Below are 18,834 nucleotides of genomic sequence, written 5' to 3' on the forward strand. Positions count from 1 at the left end.
TGGAAAAGAGTATCAGTAGTGAACTGTGACAGACTGGTGCCAGTAAAAGTGAAAAGGAAAGTCTATAAGATGGTGGTGAGGCCAGTTATGTTATATGGGCTGGAGACGGTGGCACTGACGAAAAGACAGGAGTCAGAGCTGGAGGTGGCACAGTTAAAGATGTTAAGATTTGTATTGAGTGTGACGACGATGGACAGGATTAGAAATCAATATATTAGAGTGTCAGCTCAGGTTGGACGGTTTGGAGACAAAGCCAGAGTGTAAACATTGCATTGGTTTGGGCATGTGCTGAGGAGGGATGCTGGGTATATTGGGAGAAGGATGCTAAGGATGAAGCTGCCAGGTAAAAGGAAAAGAGGCAGGCCTAAGATAAGGTTTATGGATGTGGTGAGAGTGGACATGCAGGTGGTTGGTATGACAGAGCAAGATGCAGAGCATAGGAAGAACTGGAAGCAGATGATCCGTTGTGGCGACCCCTAATGGGAGCAACCATAAGAAAAGGAAGAAGACCAAGAAGACTGTGTCAAGCAAGCATTTTGTAGCAAACATACTGGGATTCAGAAACACTGCTCATGTTGTGATAAGTGATTTTTCATGACAACCAGCCAGGTTCCACCATGTAGGTCGCAAGACATTTCCCTGTAAGCTACAATGCTGAAACCAAAAGGCTGCAGTACGGATATACCATAGAGCAATGCAGCCAAAAGTCAGAAATGTTATGGCATTAAACATGTAACAGAAAACCGGCACACTGCAATGATCCCTAATGAAAGCTACCTGGCCATTTCCTAACAGTAGAAACAGCCACGGTAGAATAGTGATCATAGCGGATGTATAAAGTATGGGGGAAAAAGACACACTGTATGCAAGCATACCTCAGAGTGTCCAGATTTCTGCAGAATGTTTGGATGTTTGCCTCATAGAAGTGGTCTGCATAGAAAACAATACTGGATGTCTGCTAAACAGTGAGGAAAGATGTTGCCAAATAATTACATCCCTCAAGCTGTAGACCCATTACACATACTTGCCAATACAAAGCCACTATTCTAGCCACGTTCTAAGTGTATAACAGCAATATTTAAAAACTGTCCACAGATGTGGCCCTTTATCCCCCCATTATTACAGATATCATGTGCAAAGCATGCCTCTCAACAATACAGATTTTTGCAGAATGTCCAGATATATCAGTGCTAAATCATTGAGGGTGTAAGTCAGTAAATAATAACAGACATTTGAGTTTCAGACTTCATACCCCTAAGAAAAGGCATGCTAATGAAAATCTATTATTCTATCAACTTTCTAAGTTTGTAAGAGCAATATTTAAAAAGTGTCCCTATGTTTGGAACCTTTGTCCCCTCATTTTATATGGCTATGTCCAGCTTTTTGTTGTAAGAATTTGAGAGGTATAAACAGGTTGAGAGAAATGCATGCAATTTAGAGAAATCTAGGCATTTGATAGGCTGAGGTTGAAGAACCCCACCTAAAACATGTAGGAATATGTTGCCGATGACACATGTAGTGGCATGCTTGTGAAGCAGAAGAGAAATCATATAACCCTATGAATATTTGGGGATGTGCTCCCCATCTGGCTTTACAAGCAGTAGAGGCAGCACATACCAGAATGAAGATTAAGTGCAGTGACTGCAATCCCCTCTGATATGCCAGAACACAGCAAGTGATATAAGGAAGCAAACAAGTCTGGCCAGTACACAGCTGTACAGTCTACATAACATTACAGTAGTACTCCCTCAATCCCACTACAAATGTAAAATAAGAGAAACATATTACATATGGCAAACATATGATTAATATCCCATCTCACCTACCAAGGCAGACTGTAGTGTTGTGGAGCAGCATGTGTAGCACTTGGAGGGCCATTAGAATCATTCTATGATAGCTGCAGATAGGGAAAATATATATGTAGAGGCAGTCATGCAGAAAAGGGTGCTATACAGGGAAACGTTCATAAGTAAACTCTGTATCTGGAAATGAGATTTGCAATGTATTCTGATTGGTCAAGACAGACAGCAGGCTGTTAAAGCAGAACTGTGCATTAAAGGAAGTGTCATTAGTGAACATCGTAGTGCTGTTCACTTTGGAAATACAGCATATCTGACTGAGCTCTAGCAAGGGATATTGTATCAGCAAAGTGGAGTACACAGAGCAACAGAGAGCCCTTTGTGACAGACCGCAGTCATAAGACACTGTGCATGTTAGTAGACATAGTAAGATACTACGGAATCTATACTCCACAAGGAGACATACTTCACATTCCCACAGCCACAGAGCAGCCTATACCTGCTATAAATTGGCATCCAGTTGCCAAGCTTTGCTTAACTGCAGAACATGGATGCTGGGTGGCCCTCTACAAGTATTGTTGACATGATGGATACTGCATATGAGTACAGATCAGGTCAGCTTGGCAGCAGATATTGTACAGTGTCCAGTCAGCATGGCAAATCAGTGCTAGTTTTAGAGACATAACTATATCATTTAGAGCATGAGATGCTATCCAAATACTGGGCATGTATCAAGTGGAGGATAAAGGCCTGCAGAGGTCGAGCTATCACTGTTCACCATGCAGAGTAGGAAGAACTGCATAAATCCTTGCAACACCAACATGGGCCTGTTGCAACCAGTGCACAGGTAACAGTGCTGCATGCAGAACTACAGCAGAGTGCAGAACGCAGCAATTATTTTCCTAGTCAAGTAATGCAGAGAGTGCTTGGAAAGGCAGGTGACAATGTGTTACAAGAGATGCCTTGCTGTGCCACCCTATGTTGTACCACTACCAGAATATGACAGAGGTCACAGGCATTAATGTCAATACCCTCTGTGATGCTAGCAGACACTGATGTCAACCAGTACCCACTCCACAGTGGTACCTTTCTCCTAAGAAGAAAGTCAGATATGGATGGTAAAGACTCCATTGTTTTGCAAACTACAGCACAAAATCTGGCAGGTGTGTGCAGGTCAGACATCATACTTAGGGATGGCACATTGCCAGTACATGCAGATGTGTGCTCCCAGTTGTACACCTTGCATGGATTCATTGGTATGCCCACTACTACTAGTATTGTTCCCTGGTTGTATTGTCTAATGACTCAGAAAACAGAGGCAGTATACACCAATATGTGGGATATGCTTAAGGGGATGGCTGCAGATTTTGGATGCACCTTTCATCCAGACTAGATCATGACTGATTTTGAGAAGTTCGCAATTCGTACCAGCTGTAAGACGTTCCACAAAAATATTCTAAAGGGCTGCGTATTCCATTTTTCACAGATCATTTGGCAGCAACGCCAGCATCGCCACCTTGTGGCCCTTGTTGGTACAGACCCTGCATTTTCAATAGCCAACCACAAGTTGAGTGCACTGGCTTTCCTACCAGTCGATGATGTTGTGCCTGCATTTATGGAGATTGCGTCCACGTTACTGGAATGTGCTAAGCCACTATCAATATTTTTGAACCATCATTATGTATGTGGCTGACCACGGAAGCATGCCTCCTGGTTTCCTGCACCACAATGATTGCCAACATCTTGCCTTTGAAATTCTGGAATGTTTGTGATGTCTCTGACATGCATTTTCCATGAACCAGTAATCAGGTAGAAGCATGGCACAGCCAACTTAAGGTGTTACTTTGACAGCCTACAATACAGCTTTTTGACCATCTGTCTGTTCTGCAACAGATACAAAACCTAACTGATAACTGAAAGAGAATCACTTCTCAGGGAAATGCCAGTGACACCACATAGAAAGGCTATTGTTGTAAGGGACTGTCACCTAAAACACCTCCTCTAACATAAGTGTGACTACAGCAATGTGCAGGATTTCTTACATGCTGTGGCACATTTTTACAAGTTGTAATTTTAATTGAACATAGTACACACCAAGCACTACTGACATCACTTCACATATTGTATTAATAAAGGCTTTGCCCATTGCACACTTCTTTCACAGTGCCACATTTATGTCCCCCACCCCAGCATCTGGTTGCAGCAGCCTGTATTGCAATTATATATTTCTGCCCCGGGGGATGCAGAGTTTCTCACTCTGATGGTATTTTATGCTACCTATGGACGCGGTGCAGGGGAATCTACTCTGCCCACAGGGAAATGTCCACAGCCATATGTCACTGCAGTTATACTGCCATCCAGCCATGTGTCCACATTCAACTGTCTCACAGGGAGGTGTCATGCTGCCTAGACACCTGAACCCCAACCAGCCATATGCAGGTTGTGGGCATTTCAGACATGTACTGAGAGTGAGCAGAAAAGCAGCAAAATCCCACAGCCTCTGTAGTGTGCTAATGTCTTCATGCAGGTTTTCTGGGTGTTTTGATTTCCTATCACATTCCAAAAACATACAGCAGGTGGATTGCAGACCATTAATTGGCCATAGGTCTGATTGCAAGTGTGTGTGGTACAGAAGAACAAACATGGCAGGGCTAGCCATCTGGCACTGTGAGCATTGGATCTATGTGATGGTCACTGTTAATGTGACACCGTGATTCCATGTAAAAATGGCAATAAAGGGGTTGATGTCAATGTTGATACAAAGACATTATTGTATTTTCTTGGAAAACGTAATGGGGAAGGATATTGTATTTTGGAAAACCAAATCAAAGCAATGGACAATGAGCAACCAGGTAAATCAAATAAAAAATATGCTTCCTTTTCAAGATTTAAATAAGTCTTTTGTTGAATTTTTTACTGTAAATAAATTACACTTGAACTAAAAAGAGGCTGTCACCTCAGTGTTTACTATTCCATCTATTTATGTCTGTCTGATTATGTTTCACTTCATCTAAAAATACAATTCATCAAAACAAACTAAACAAAAAGAGGAAGCAAGTATTTTAAAGATGATAACCCAGAACTTTATCTAGGTGAACTAGTGTCATGAGCAATCTCCACAATAGCACCTCCTCATCCACAACTTGATACCCCCCCAAAAAAAAAACATGAGGATAGAATACAACAAAATATAATAATAAAATAAAAGATACAACACCTTTCTCACTAACAACTTAATTCTTCCTGCATGTGACTGGTTGTGCTGGGACTACAACAACCAATCAGTGACATCCCCAACAGCTTGCATCTGACCTCTTTACTACACCTTAGCTTAGCTACAATCATAACTTACCTAGTTCATCAATAACTACTCATGTCACACATGTAATCACCTGTACTGCATTTCTGACAGTAAACCAAAGGACAGCATTTCCCAACCAACATCCAGCACTTCCCCTAGCATTTAAACATGAAAATCTCATGCTAAAAATTATATTAAGAAGGAAAATAAAATCAACACAGTAGTAAATCTACGCAAACAACGGTCATTACCAGCCTCTCCACACAGAGTACCGTAATGGATAAACTTGCCTAAGGTTTGCTTCTTATTACCTACACTTAAATGATGAAACAGTGTACTACACAATGTTTACACATGAAGTGTTAATGAATTTAAAATATATCCTATCCTAAAAATGTTGCTCTGAATATCTACAAATCTTGGTCTGGATTCTAAAACAGCAGAAAACAAGAGCAAATGACCAGTTGTCCCTGAACTGAAAAATCCAGCCAGCTCCACTGGGATGACATTATCAAGGGACGAAGGAATCCACACAATTAACATCCATCATGCTTCTACTCACCTTGTCCATTAAAATGGATGACCATGTGGTACAATTACCCAACAGGAAATTAAATCTGTTTCGAACATTTGGGGAGTGAAACTCATTACACTTGGCAGCACATGTGCATGAACTCAGATGGAGGGGGCTACCATGCCCTGACTCCCAACACTTGCAATATTTCTCCATCTGTATATGGAATTAGGTATTTCAAGCAGTCTGGCATCCTTGCCGTTACTGTCTGTACTACCTACCCCCACAAAGAGGTGGAACTGCTGCTTTACCAACAGATCTCATTAACTTTAATAGGATTTTCTATTTAATCAGCCTTGGTGAATCTCTTTAATTTACAATGCTGATTTAATGTTATACAGGGTGCCTGATTCCTCTTTAGCAATTGGGTACAGCTCTGGTAATCCCTGTTAACTTGTTCTGAATGAGAAGTATCTGAGACTTATCTTTTTTTTCAGAAATGCGAATGGAGTAACTTCTTCATATAAAGTGTTACCCTGTTGCCTTTTGGAATCCAGACCCTGATAGAAATCTAACTTAAAACTTTTAAGAAACAACACACTCAGTAAACTAAGCAAATGAGCAAAGGAACAATGAAACAAACAAAGAGTGTAGGGAAAATAGAAGGAGCTCAAGGATATTTCAAAATAAAATAAATCTTAGCATCTAAAGAAAAAAAGAATAATATTAGAAAAGAAAAACAAATCCTGGTCATAAATTCTACACATTTCTTCTTTGACTCCAAAACCCACACTGAACATTAATTTTGCAAGTTCTAAAACCTTTTAGTAAAACCCAAAAATCCTGATACATCAGAAAAATCAATACTAATAGAAAACAAATGAATAAATGAATGAAAGACCTACAAAATGTTAATGTGGCATGGATAATAATATTGTGAGAGACAATTTCAAAATGAATACAAGTTTGCACCTTTGTCATTCATGGACAATTAAAAAGTGTCATAAAGTTATAAACAACTGATAAAAGGAATGCATAGAGTTCTTGTCTTGTGTTTGATATGTAAAATTTACAAATTTACTGATTTTAAGAATAAGGGTGATGTATTGAGCTGTACTAACTACAGAGGGTTAAAACTGATCAGCCACAGCATGAAGTTATAGGAAAGAGTAGTTGAAGCTAGGTTAAGAAGGGAGGTGATAATTAGTGAGCAGCAGTACAGTTTCACGCCAGGAAAGAGCACTACAGATAATGTTTGCTCTGAGGATGTTGATGTAGAAGTACAGAGAAAGTCAGAAAGAGTTGCATTGTGTCTTGTGGACTTAGAGAAAGCATATGACAAGGTCCCTAGAGAGGAGCTGTGGTATTGTATGAGGAAGTTGGGAGTGGCGGAGAAGTATGTAAAAGTAGTAAAGGATACGTACAAGGTCAGTGTGACAGTGGTGAGGTCTGTGGTAGGAGTGACAGATGCTCAAGATGGAGGAGGGATTACATCAAAGATCAGCTCAGAGCCCTTTCTTATTTGCAATGGAGATGGACAGGTTGACAGACAAGATCAGACAGGAGTCCCCATGGACTATAATATTTGCGGATGACATCGTGATTTGTAGTGACAGTAGGGAACTGGTTGAGGAGACCCAGAAGAAATGGAGTTATGCCCTAGAGAGGAGAGGAATGAAGGTCAGCAGGACTAAGACAGAATATATGTGTGTGAATGGTAGGACAGAGGAATGGTGAGGATGCAGAGAGTAGAGCTGGGAAAGGTTGATGAGTTTAAATACCTGGGATCAACAGTTCAGAGTAATGATGAATGTGGAAGAGAGGTGAAGAAGACAGTGCAAGTAGAGTAGAGCGGGTGGAAAAGAGTATCAGTAGTGAACTGTGACAGACTGGTGCCAGTAAAAGTGAAAAGGAAAGTCTATAAGATGGTGGTGAGGCCAGTTATGTTATATGGGCTGGAGACGGTGGCACTGACGAAAAGACAGGAGTCAGAGCTGGAGGTGGCACAGTTAAAGATGTTAAGATTTGTATTGGGTGTGACGAGGATGGACAGGATTAGAAATCAATATATTAGAGTGTCAGCTCAGGTTGGACGGTTTGGAGACAAAGCCAGAGCGTAAAGATTGCATTGGTTTGGGCATGTGCTGAGGAGGGATGCTGGGTATATTGGGAGAAGGATGCTAAGGATGAAGCTGCCAGGTAAAAGGAAAAGAGGAAGGCCTAAGATAAGGTTTATGGATGTGGTGAGAGTGGACATGCAGGTGGTTGGTATGACAGAGCAAGATGCAGAGCATAGGAAGAACTGGAAGCAGATGATCCGTTGTGGCGACCCCTAATGGGAGCAACCATAAGAAAAGGAAGAAGACCAAGAAGACTGTGTCAAGCAAGCATTTTATAGCAAACATACTGGGATTCAGAAACACTGCTCATGTTGTGATAAGTGATTTTTCATGACAACCAGCCAGGTTCCACCATGTAGGTCACAAGACATTTCCCTGTAAGCTACAATTCTGAAACCAAAAGGCTGCAGTATGGATATACCATAGAGCAATGCAGCCAAAAGGCAGAAATGTTATGGCATTAAACATGTAACAGAAAACCGGCGTACTGCAATGATCCCTAATGAAAGCTACCTGGCCATTTCCTAACAGTAGAAACAGCCACGGTAGAATAGTGATCATAGCGGATGTATAAAGTATGGGGGAAAAAGACACACATAATGCAAGCATACCTCAGAGTGTCCAGATTTCTGCAGAATGTTTGGATGTTTGCCTCATAGAAGTGGTCTGCATAGAAAACAATACTGGATGTCTGCTAAACAGTGAGGAAAGATGTTGCCAAATAATTACATCCCTCAAGCTGTAGACCCATTACACATACTTGCCAATACAAAGCCACTATTCTAGCCACATTCTACGTGTATAACAGCAATATTTAAAAACTGTCCACAGATGTGGCCCTTTATCCCCCCATTATTACAGATATCATGTGCAAAGCATGCCTCTCAACAATACAGATTTTTGCAGAATGTCCAGATATATCAGTGCTAAATCATTGAGTGTGTAAGTCAGTAAATAATAACAGACATTTGAGTTTCAGACTTCATACCCCTCAGAAAATGCATGCTAATTGAAAATCTATTATTCTATCAACTTTCTAAGTTTGTAAGAGCAATATTTAAAAAGTGTCCCTATGTTTGGAACCTTTGTCCCCTCATTTTATATGGCTATGTCCAGCTTTTTGTTGTAAGAGTTTGAGAGGTATAAACAGGTTGAGAGAAACTCATGCAATTTAGAGAAATCTAGGCATTTGATAGGCTGAGGTTGAAGAACCCCACCTAAAACATGTAGGAATATGTTGCCGATGACACATGTAGAGGCATGCTTGTGAAGCAGAAGAGAAATCATATAACCCTATGAATATTTGGGGATGTGCTCCCCATCTGGCTTTACAAGCAGTAGAGGCAGCACATACCAGAATGAAGATTAAGTGTAGTGACTGCAATCCCCTCTGATATGCCAGAACACAGCAAGTGATATAAGGAAGCAAACAAGTCTGGCCAGTACACAGCTGTACAGTCTACATGACATTAAAGTAGTACCCTCAATCCCACTACAAATGTAGAATCGGAAAAACATATTACATATGGCAAACATATGATTAATATCCCATCTCACCTACCAAGGCAGACTGTAGTGTTGTGGAGCAGCATGTGTAGCACTTGGAGGGCCATTAGAATCATTCTATGATAGCTGCAGATAGGGAAAATATATATGTAGAGGCAGTCATGCAGAAAAGGGTGCTATACAGGGAAACGTTCATAAGTAAACTCTGTATCTGGAAATGAGATTGGCAATGTATTCTGATTGGTCAAGACAGACAGCAGGCTGTTAAAGCAGAACTGTGCATTAAAGGAAGTGTCATTAGTGAACATCGTAGTGCTGTTCACTTTGGAAATACAGCATATCTGACTGAGCTCTAGCAAGGGATATTGTATCAGCAAAGTGGAGTACACAGAGCAACAGAGAGCCCTTTGTGACAGACCGCAGTCATAAGACACTGTGCATGTTAGTAGACATAGCAAGATACTACAGAATCTATACTCCACAAGGAGACATACTTCACATTCCCACAGCCACAGAGCAGCCTATACCTGCTATAAATTGGCATCCAGTTGCCCAGCTTTGCTTAACTGCAGAACATGGATGCTGGGTGGCCCTCTACAAGTATTGTTGACATGATGGATACTGCATATGAGTACAGATCAGGTCAGCTTGGCAGCAGATATTGTACAGTGTCCAGTCAGCGTGGCAAATCAGTGCTAGTTTTAGAGACATAACTATATCATTTAGAGCATGAGATGCTATCCAAATACTGGGCATGTATCAAGTGGAGGATAAAGGCCTGCAGAGGTCGAGCTATCACTGTTCACCATGCAGAGTAGGAAGAACTGCATAAATCCTTGCAACACCAACATGGGCCTGTTGCAACCAGTGCACAGGTAACAGTGCTGCATGCAGAACTACAGCAGAGTGCAGAACGCAGCAATTATTTTCCTAGTCAAGTAATGCAGAGAGTGCTTGGAAAGGCAGGTGACAATGTGTTACAAGAGTTGCCTTGCTGTGCCACCCTATGTTGTACCACTACCAGAATATGACAGAGGTCACAGGCATTAATGTCAATACCCTCTGTGATGCTAGCAGACACTGATGTCAACCAGTACCCACTCCACAGTGGTACCTTTCTCCTAAGAAGAAAGTCAGATATGGATGGTAAAGACTCCATTGTTTTGCAAACTACAGCACAAAATCTGGCAGGTGTGTGCAGGTCAGACATCATACTTAGGGATGGCACATTCCCAGTACATGCAGATGTGTGCTCCCAGTTGTACACCTTGCATGGATTCATTGGTATGCCCACTATTACTAGTATTGTTCCCTTGGTGTATTGTCTAATGACTCAGAAAACAGAGGCAGCATACACCAATATGTGGGATATGCTTAAGGGGATGGCTGCAGATTTTGGATGCACCTTTCATCCAGACTAGATCATGACTGATTTTGAGACGTTCGCAATTCGTACCAGCTGTAAGACGTTCCACAAAAATATTCTAAAGGGCCGCGATTCCATTTTCACAGATCATTTGGCAGCAACGCCAGCATCGCCACCTTGTGGCCCTTGTTGGTACAGACCCTGCATTTTCAATAGCCATCCACAAGTTGAGTGCACTGGCTTTCCTACCAGTCGATGATGTTGTGCCTGCATTTATGGAGATTGCGTCCACGTTACTGGAATGTGCTAAGCCACTATCAATATTTTTGAACCATCATTATGTATGTGGCTGACCATGGAAGCATGCCTCCTGGTTTCCTGCACCACAATGATTGCCAACATCTTGCCTTTGAAATTCTGGAATGTTTGTGATGTCTCTGACATGCATTTTCCATGAACCAGTAATCAGGTAGAAGCATGGCACAGCCGACTTAAGGTGTTACTTTGACAGCCTACAATACAGCTTTTTGACCATCTGTCTGTTCTGCAACAGATACAAAACCTAACTGATAACTGAAAGAGAATCACTTCTCAGGGAAATGCCAGTGACACCACATAGAAAGGCTATTGTTGTAAGGGACTGTCACCTAAAACACCTCCTCTAACATAAGTGTGACTACAGCAATGTGCAGAATTTCTTACATGCTGTGGCACATTTTTACAAGTTGTAATTTTAATTGAACATAGTACACACCAAGCACTACTGACATCACTTCACATATTGTATTAATAAAGGCTTTGCCCATTGCACACTTCTTTCACAGTGCCACATTTATGTCCCCGACCCCAGCATCTGGTTGCAGCAGCCTGTATTGCAATTATATATTTCTGCCCCGGGGGATGCAGAGTTTCTCACTCTGATGGTATTTTATGCTACCTATGGACGCGGTGCAGGGGAATCTACTCTGCCCACAGGGAAATGTCCACAGCCATATGTCACTGCAGTTATACTGCAATCCAGCCATGTGTCCACATTCAACTGTCTCACAGGGAGGTGTCATGCTGCCTAGACACCTGAACCCCAACCAGCCATATGCAGGTTGTGGGCATTTCAGACATGTACTAAGAGTGAGCAGAAAAGCAGCAAAATCCCACAGCCTCTGTAGTGTGCTAATGTGTTCATGCAGGTTTTCTGGGTGTTTTGATTTCCTATCACATTCCAAAAACATACAGCAGGTGGATTGCAGACCATTAATTGGCCATAGGTCTGATTGCAAGTGTGTGTGGTACAGAAGAACAAACATGGCAGGGCTAGCCATCTGGCACTGTGAGCATTGGATCTATGTGATGGTCACTGTTAATGTGACACCGTGATTCCATGTAAAAATGGCAATAAAGGGGTTGATGTCAATGTTGATACAAAGACATTATTAAAATGAGTGACTCAGTGCATTCATATCAGGGTACTTGATATGGAGGCATGATTTACAGATGTATACATGCCATGGCTAAAGACAGCAGCTCAAGAGTTAATGAATGCTGTAAAATCCTGGAGTTACAGGAGGTGAATCACAAAATGATGTACGGGGTAGCTGCAGCAATAACAAGCATGTATATGTGACAGGTTGTACTAACTGCTGTAGTCAAGGTGTTGCATTCTGCCATGCTAGGTGATGCTTTGCCATCCAGCTTTGCCTAGCATGTCATGTTCTTCACACCACTGATATGTGGAGCACTACTAAATGGAGAGAGTGACTATGTAGGGGCTGGACAAGCTGTGTTGCCCTCATTTGCAGGCTCGGCTCATGGAATGACTGGAGTACTTATCCCTGTGGATACCCAAGTGTATGTAGCTTTCAAAATACTAGCTACAGGGACCATTCAGTTACTAATGGGAGACATGGAGGATGTATCCCAGGCATCTGCCTCAAGAATACACCTGTTCCTCAATATTATGTTACAGCATATGGGGGGTATACATACACCAGTTCCTCAATATTATGTTACAACATATGGGGGAGTATACATACACCAGTTCCTCAATATTATGTCACAGCATATGGGGAAGTATATATACACCAGTTCCTCAATATTATGTTACAGCATATGGGGGAGTATACATACACCAGTTCCACAATATTATGTTACAGAATATGGGGAATTATACATACACCAGTTCCTCAATATTATGTTACAGCATATGGGGGAGTATACATACATCAGTTTCTCAATATTATGTTACAGCATATGGGGGAGTATACATACACCAGTTCCTCAATATTATGTTACAGCATATGGGGGAGTATACATACCAGTACCTCAATATTATATTACAGGATATGGAGGAGTATACATACACCAGTTCCTCAATATTATGTTACAGTATATGGGGGATTATACATACACCAGTTCCTCAATATTATGTTACAGCATATGGGGGAGTATACATACACCAGTTCCTCAATATTATGTTACAGCATATGGGGGAGTATACATTCCAGTACCTCAGTATTATGTTACAGCATACAGGGGGAGTATACATACACCAGTTTCCCAATATTATGTTACAGCATATGGGGGAGTATACATACCAGTACTTCAATATTATGTTACAGGATATGGGGGAGTATACATACACCAGTTTGTCAATATTGTGTTACAGCATATGAGGGAGTATACATACACCAGTTCCTCAATATTGTTACAGCATATGGGGGGTATACATACACCAGTTCCTCAATATTATGTTACAGCCTATGGGGGAGTATACATACACCAGTTCCTCAATATTATGTTACAGCATATGGGGGAGTATACATACACCAGTTCCTCAATATTATGTTGCAGCATATGGGGGAGTATACATACCAGTAACTCAATATTATGTTACAGGATATGGGGGAGTATACATACACCAGTTTGTCAATATTGTGTTACAGCATATGGGGGAGTATACATACACCAGTTCCTCAATATTATGTTACAGCATATGGGGGGTATACATACACTAGTTCATCAATATTATGTTACAGCATATGGGGGAATATGCATACACCAGTTTGTCAATATTATGTTGCAGCATAAGGGGGAGTATACATACACCAGTTCCTCAATATTATGTTTCAGCATATGGGGAATATACATGGTTTCCTTATATCACACAGGAAAGAGGTAACACCATGTAGATGATCTATGAAATATCCCATTTACCATAAGCAATGGGAGCCTTAGGCTGTACCAACCTTAAAGGCCAAACCTGTTAACAACAAAGGTCACTTAATACTCCATCAATTACCGTGTGATGTGTAATACACAAGATATAATCATCGATGTGTAGGAAGACCATCAGGATAGTACCCATGACTCACACATATGGTACATGTGAAACCTATACTAGCACTTGGTGTAGTGTGGTTGTCCCAAGGGCATCTTGTTGTAAATGCTGGATATACCCAGAAGCCATAGTTAATGACATCTTTCAGAAATTCTCTGACCATGGCTGACAATGGTTACAATGGTGCTCTGTTACAAACCCAGTTCATTGTCAGTTGTATACCACCTGCTAAAGGCCTGCTTTCACTGTCTAGATGTTTCTGGCTGTCTGTGCAGAAATGCTGTGGCACATGTAGTAAGATATTATCAGTCTGTGCAATGTTACACAGAGTAATTGTAAGAAAGCAGTTGCAGCAGGGACTATACATTGAAGAAACTCAAATTCCACCATGTCTGGCAATGGAGAAAGACACCAATGAAGAGCATGTGTTGGTGCCAGCAGTACAGTGTGAGGACTATGCCATTCAAAGGTGGGTGCAGTATGGCATGGCATGGGCTAAGAGGGAGTGGCTAGTTCATAACTATCTGCCAAAATCAAAACATAAATAGTAAAAGGAAAAGTGATGCATGTAAAACCTTTACTCAGGCCATGCCTATCAATGTACAGGCCATCTGCACTATACATCAGATGTAGGCTACAAAATGCAGAGGTTAGGGCTCAGTTATCATCATTTGCACAAGTGGAAAGGGGCAAAGTCTCTAGGGTCATCCACAGGGAAATGTGAACATTATTGTATGTATGAAATAAACTTGGTACTGTGTGTGTCAAATGTGTAGGGAGGTGAAACTTGAGGTGCACTAGGCAAGGGTGGGGAGCTGTTACAATTACTGCTCACATGTGTGGCTCTGTGCATTGTAGACATATGAGTGTATGTATTCTGGAAGACAACATCAGCAGATGTTGCAGCACAGTGATGAGATCCCCTTGACAATTCCATGACACCCACAGGAGATGTGTGTGTAGAAAGTGCATGCTCGCATCCATGGAAGTGCCTTCTCCATGGAGGATTAAAGGGTCTATCTAGCCCTTGCCTAGAGAAAAGAGTGTTTTGTGAATGTAAGTAGTGGTCCATACAGTGTATCTCTTTGGCATGATTTCCATGACCTTATGCTCATCATGGGTTATGCATGCTGCATACAGAACATGTCCATCATATCACACATGTGGGCATGCTCTCCCTCAGGTCATAATGCACACCCCATAAAACATGTTCCATCTGAGCAAGAAGTGAGGTATTGTTAGCCTGTCCTTCTGTGATGGTAGTGCAGACTTGCTGGGTCACAAACATAGATACAACTACTGCGGGTGGGTGGCAATAACCATGACACCTAAAACCAACAATACAGTGTCTACCTTGGTCTTCCTTATACTCAGTGGAGTTAGTGGCAACTTAAAGGGGACTGCATCAGACAGGGGGTATCTCATTCTGGGTAGACCTATCTTAAACTCTATTTTTCAGTGTCTTCCTATATCTCTGGGATGGGTTTTACAGCCACAGAGGTCATGAACACTTACTGGGATGGGAATCAGTCCCCAAATCTTCTGTAGCATAACTGACATAATGACCTCTGGTCATGCAAATTTTGACTGCCATCATTATTGGAGTTTGAATCATCCCTGACATCAGGCAGCAGCATGTGGCCTAGTGTCAGGTCTGTCCCTAGTTTCTGCTTTGGCCACTGACCTCATTAATGCCATTTACCAAATCCCACCAGGTGAAGTCATGAGTGGGCTTGTCAGATTTATTATGGCTGATTATTCATCAGCTATGGAGACAGAGGGCCTGCAGCAAGATCTCATTCTTGGCATGGGACAGCTTGCATTTCCATTGCTTGTATTTATCAAGTATCCTCCTGCTTACGGAAAGATTACCTTATGTGAAGGTAAGCACATGATTATATTCCATATACACACCCTCATAAATTCTAATTTCCAGTGTGCTGCAAGTAGGTGCCAGTAATATATATCTATGGTTTGAGCATACAGACCTGTGTACCCATAAATAATGTTTATATGCATATAATACATTATAGCTCTCTAAGGAAAAAGTTGATAAAGCAAGAATTGCATGTTAATCATGCAGTTGATTACATCAGACAATGACCTGCAATAATCCTGCCCTGTTAAGAAACATCTGTGTGATGACTGCAGCATAGCGATATGTTGATAAATAGTTATTATGACAACATATACACACAGGGATAGGGGTTATGGAAATAAACATAACATCTGAAAGAGTAGATTGCCTTTAGTGACAGTATAGGTACTTCCTTCGATAGGTGAAAGCACTGACATTAAGCTGCAGAGCATGTCTAGCAGATGCACAGAACTAAGTATGTGTTTCCTACAGGTGTCTTGATTCCATATTCACTGCCATTAACCATGTGGTGGGTGTAACACACAACCAATCTGTACATCAGCTAACATCAAGCAGTCATAACACATACATATAAGCCATCACATAATCTCTTGTACTGCTGCCATTCACCAGTGCACCATAACACCTGTGTGTTCAGCAAGGGTCTGTATCAGAATTGCAAAAGCTGTCTTTCATGAATACATGCTCATCGACACATATACGCTGAAGAACAAGAACAGTGAAGTACCAAAAGAGCGAAATGGAGAATGCCAAATGGATTTTCTTGGCCAGCAGGGTGATCATGGGGATGAGGAAATGAATCCTTTTCCCCACTGTAGTGCGGTCTCAGAGTTAGTATATATAAGTAGGGGGTATTTTGAAAAGTGTTTATTTGTTACTGGGGAAGAAACAGTCAAGTAATGGGATATTAATATGGTTAATATGGGGCCTGATTCATTACCCTGCATAGAGCTCCATTTGTCCACTGTCTGATTGTATTGGCTCTAGAGATGTATGCTGCAACAATATAGTATTAGCCATTCAAGTAGGTCAGACCTGTATTGAGTGATGTCACAGGGATAGCTATTCATGATGACAGAGAAGAGAGGGGGTGGTCAAAAATGAGATGTAAGAATTTCTACAAAAAATATTCTATGTGTAGCAATATTTCTGATTTTTGTTTTACTTGTGCATTGTTCAACAAAAAGTGTTGTGGCATTTATATTGTCTATTTTGCTTTATTCATTGTACTGGATTGTGTAATATACTTTAATCATGTTTCATTTTAGTGGTCTAAACATGTGCATTTTGGTAATATATTTTTGCAGTACCTTCTTTACAGCCTCCAGCAACTGTGAAACATTTGACAGGTCACCATAGTCTGCATTATTTGGAGTGATGATCAGAAACATCTAATCTTTAGCATCCATTATGCAGTCATTATTGCATAGTATATTGTAATACAGTCTTCTCTACAAGATCAGATTGTTAAGGGTGTCTACATTTAATTGAAAATTGCTAATCTGGCAATTAGCCCAAAGGGCTAAATCTTTGACTTTTTATGGAGCTGCTTATTGTGGCAGGGTACATCATTGGAATCTTTCCTCCTTCATTTGCCTGCTGTTTGTAGTTGAGCAAGTCACTTTACCCAGCAGTGTTTTGGAGCAATTGTGAATTTGGGCAAGGGTCCTTAATGGTTGCCAACACTGCATGTCTAGTAACAATGAACCTGTTGTTTTTCAGCAATTGCCTATGACATAGATAATCTAGTTTAATAAATGTTGCAGCAATGTCACAAGTGCACCATTTTTAATGCAAGATAGGCAATTTATTATTCAAGGGCAGCAGACACTGCATTTATAGATGAAGCACCAAAATGCAAAAATGTTTTCTAGCAGCAACCTTTTAATTTGTAATATTTCTCTTTATTGTGGAATTATTCAGATTACTTTTACTTCTGCAGAGATTGCACATATTGATTTAGCATATGTTATTAGGTGGTTAATATTTATTACACTCTCATAAATACTGTTCTAGATAGACTGTGCAACACATGGCTTGGTTTTATGGTGTAATGTTAGGAAAGTACATGTAATTTATTTCTTCATAACAATAATGGGTGTACATAGTCAACATAGTGTCGATAACTGCTGGTGGGGGGACTCTGTGGATGAAAATGCATTATGTTGTTTTCACCTGGACATTTTAAACAGTCTTTAATCTGGCTTAATTGTTGCAAGTGTGTGCAACAATTAAATTGAAATAGTTTGTTTATACACTGTGCATTTCTGTGAAACACATTAGAAATATATCTTTTATCATTATTATTGTTATTATTGTGCTATGTCAGACTTCCCCGATCAACAAACATAAAATTAATAAATGCATTATTTTTTGGCACAGGCATCTGAGAAGGATTCAGTTGACAATGTAGCAATATTCACCAGATTTGGTGGTTTCTGTGTATAGAAATGACTGCCTTATTGTGTTGATAAAGATAAAAGGTTATTAGCCTGTGTTTGCAGGACTACTGTGCATTTGTGTAAAGCAAACTGGAATACTTTACTATGGCCAATTTTATCACTGTCAGATATGTCTTGTGTACACTATCAATAAGGTGACCATAATTGCTGAGTACTGATATTGGTGGATTAAAATGACAGCAGTTTGAGTGGTCTTTTCTGGTTGAAATGTTCTGACATTGGTACTTTTGTCATTTTTGGTTCATACATTTTTTTTTACTGCTTACTGGAAAAAAGCTTTCAAAATTACAAACTAAAAATGTGATTTAACAAATCTTGTTATATTAAATAAGAAATATATAAAAAAAAAACAGGAAGGTGAATCAAAGAACATATGCATTTACACAGTGTCCTAAAATGTCTGCAAGTGATCCATGGTGTTAAAACAGACCAGGGCCCAAGGTACACTTAATCTGGCATTAGCCAGATGCATTTTCAATGAATATAAGAATCAGTGTTTGTGTATTGGGGGGTGGCTGGCATAATAGTACCCTAGCTATTAGTCCAATTGGGC

Source organism: Protopterus annectens, chromosome 15.part0 (assembly GCF_019279795.1).
Source record: "Protopterus annectens isolate FY-2018-M chromosome 15.part0, PAN1.0, whole genome shotgun sequence".
NCBI classification, from domain to species: domain Eukaryota; kingdom Metazoa; phylum Chordata; order Ceratodontiformes; family Protopteridae; genus Protopterus; species Protopterus annectens.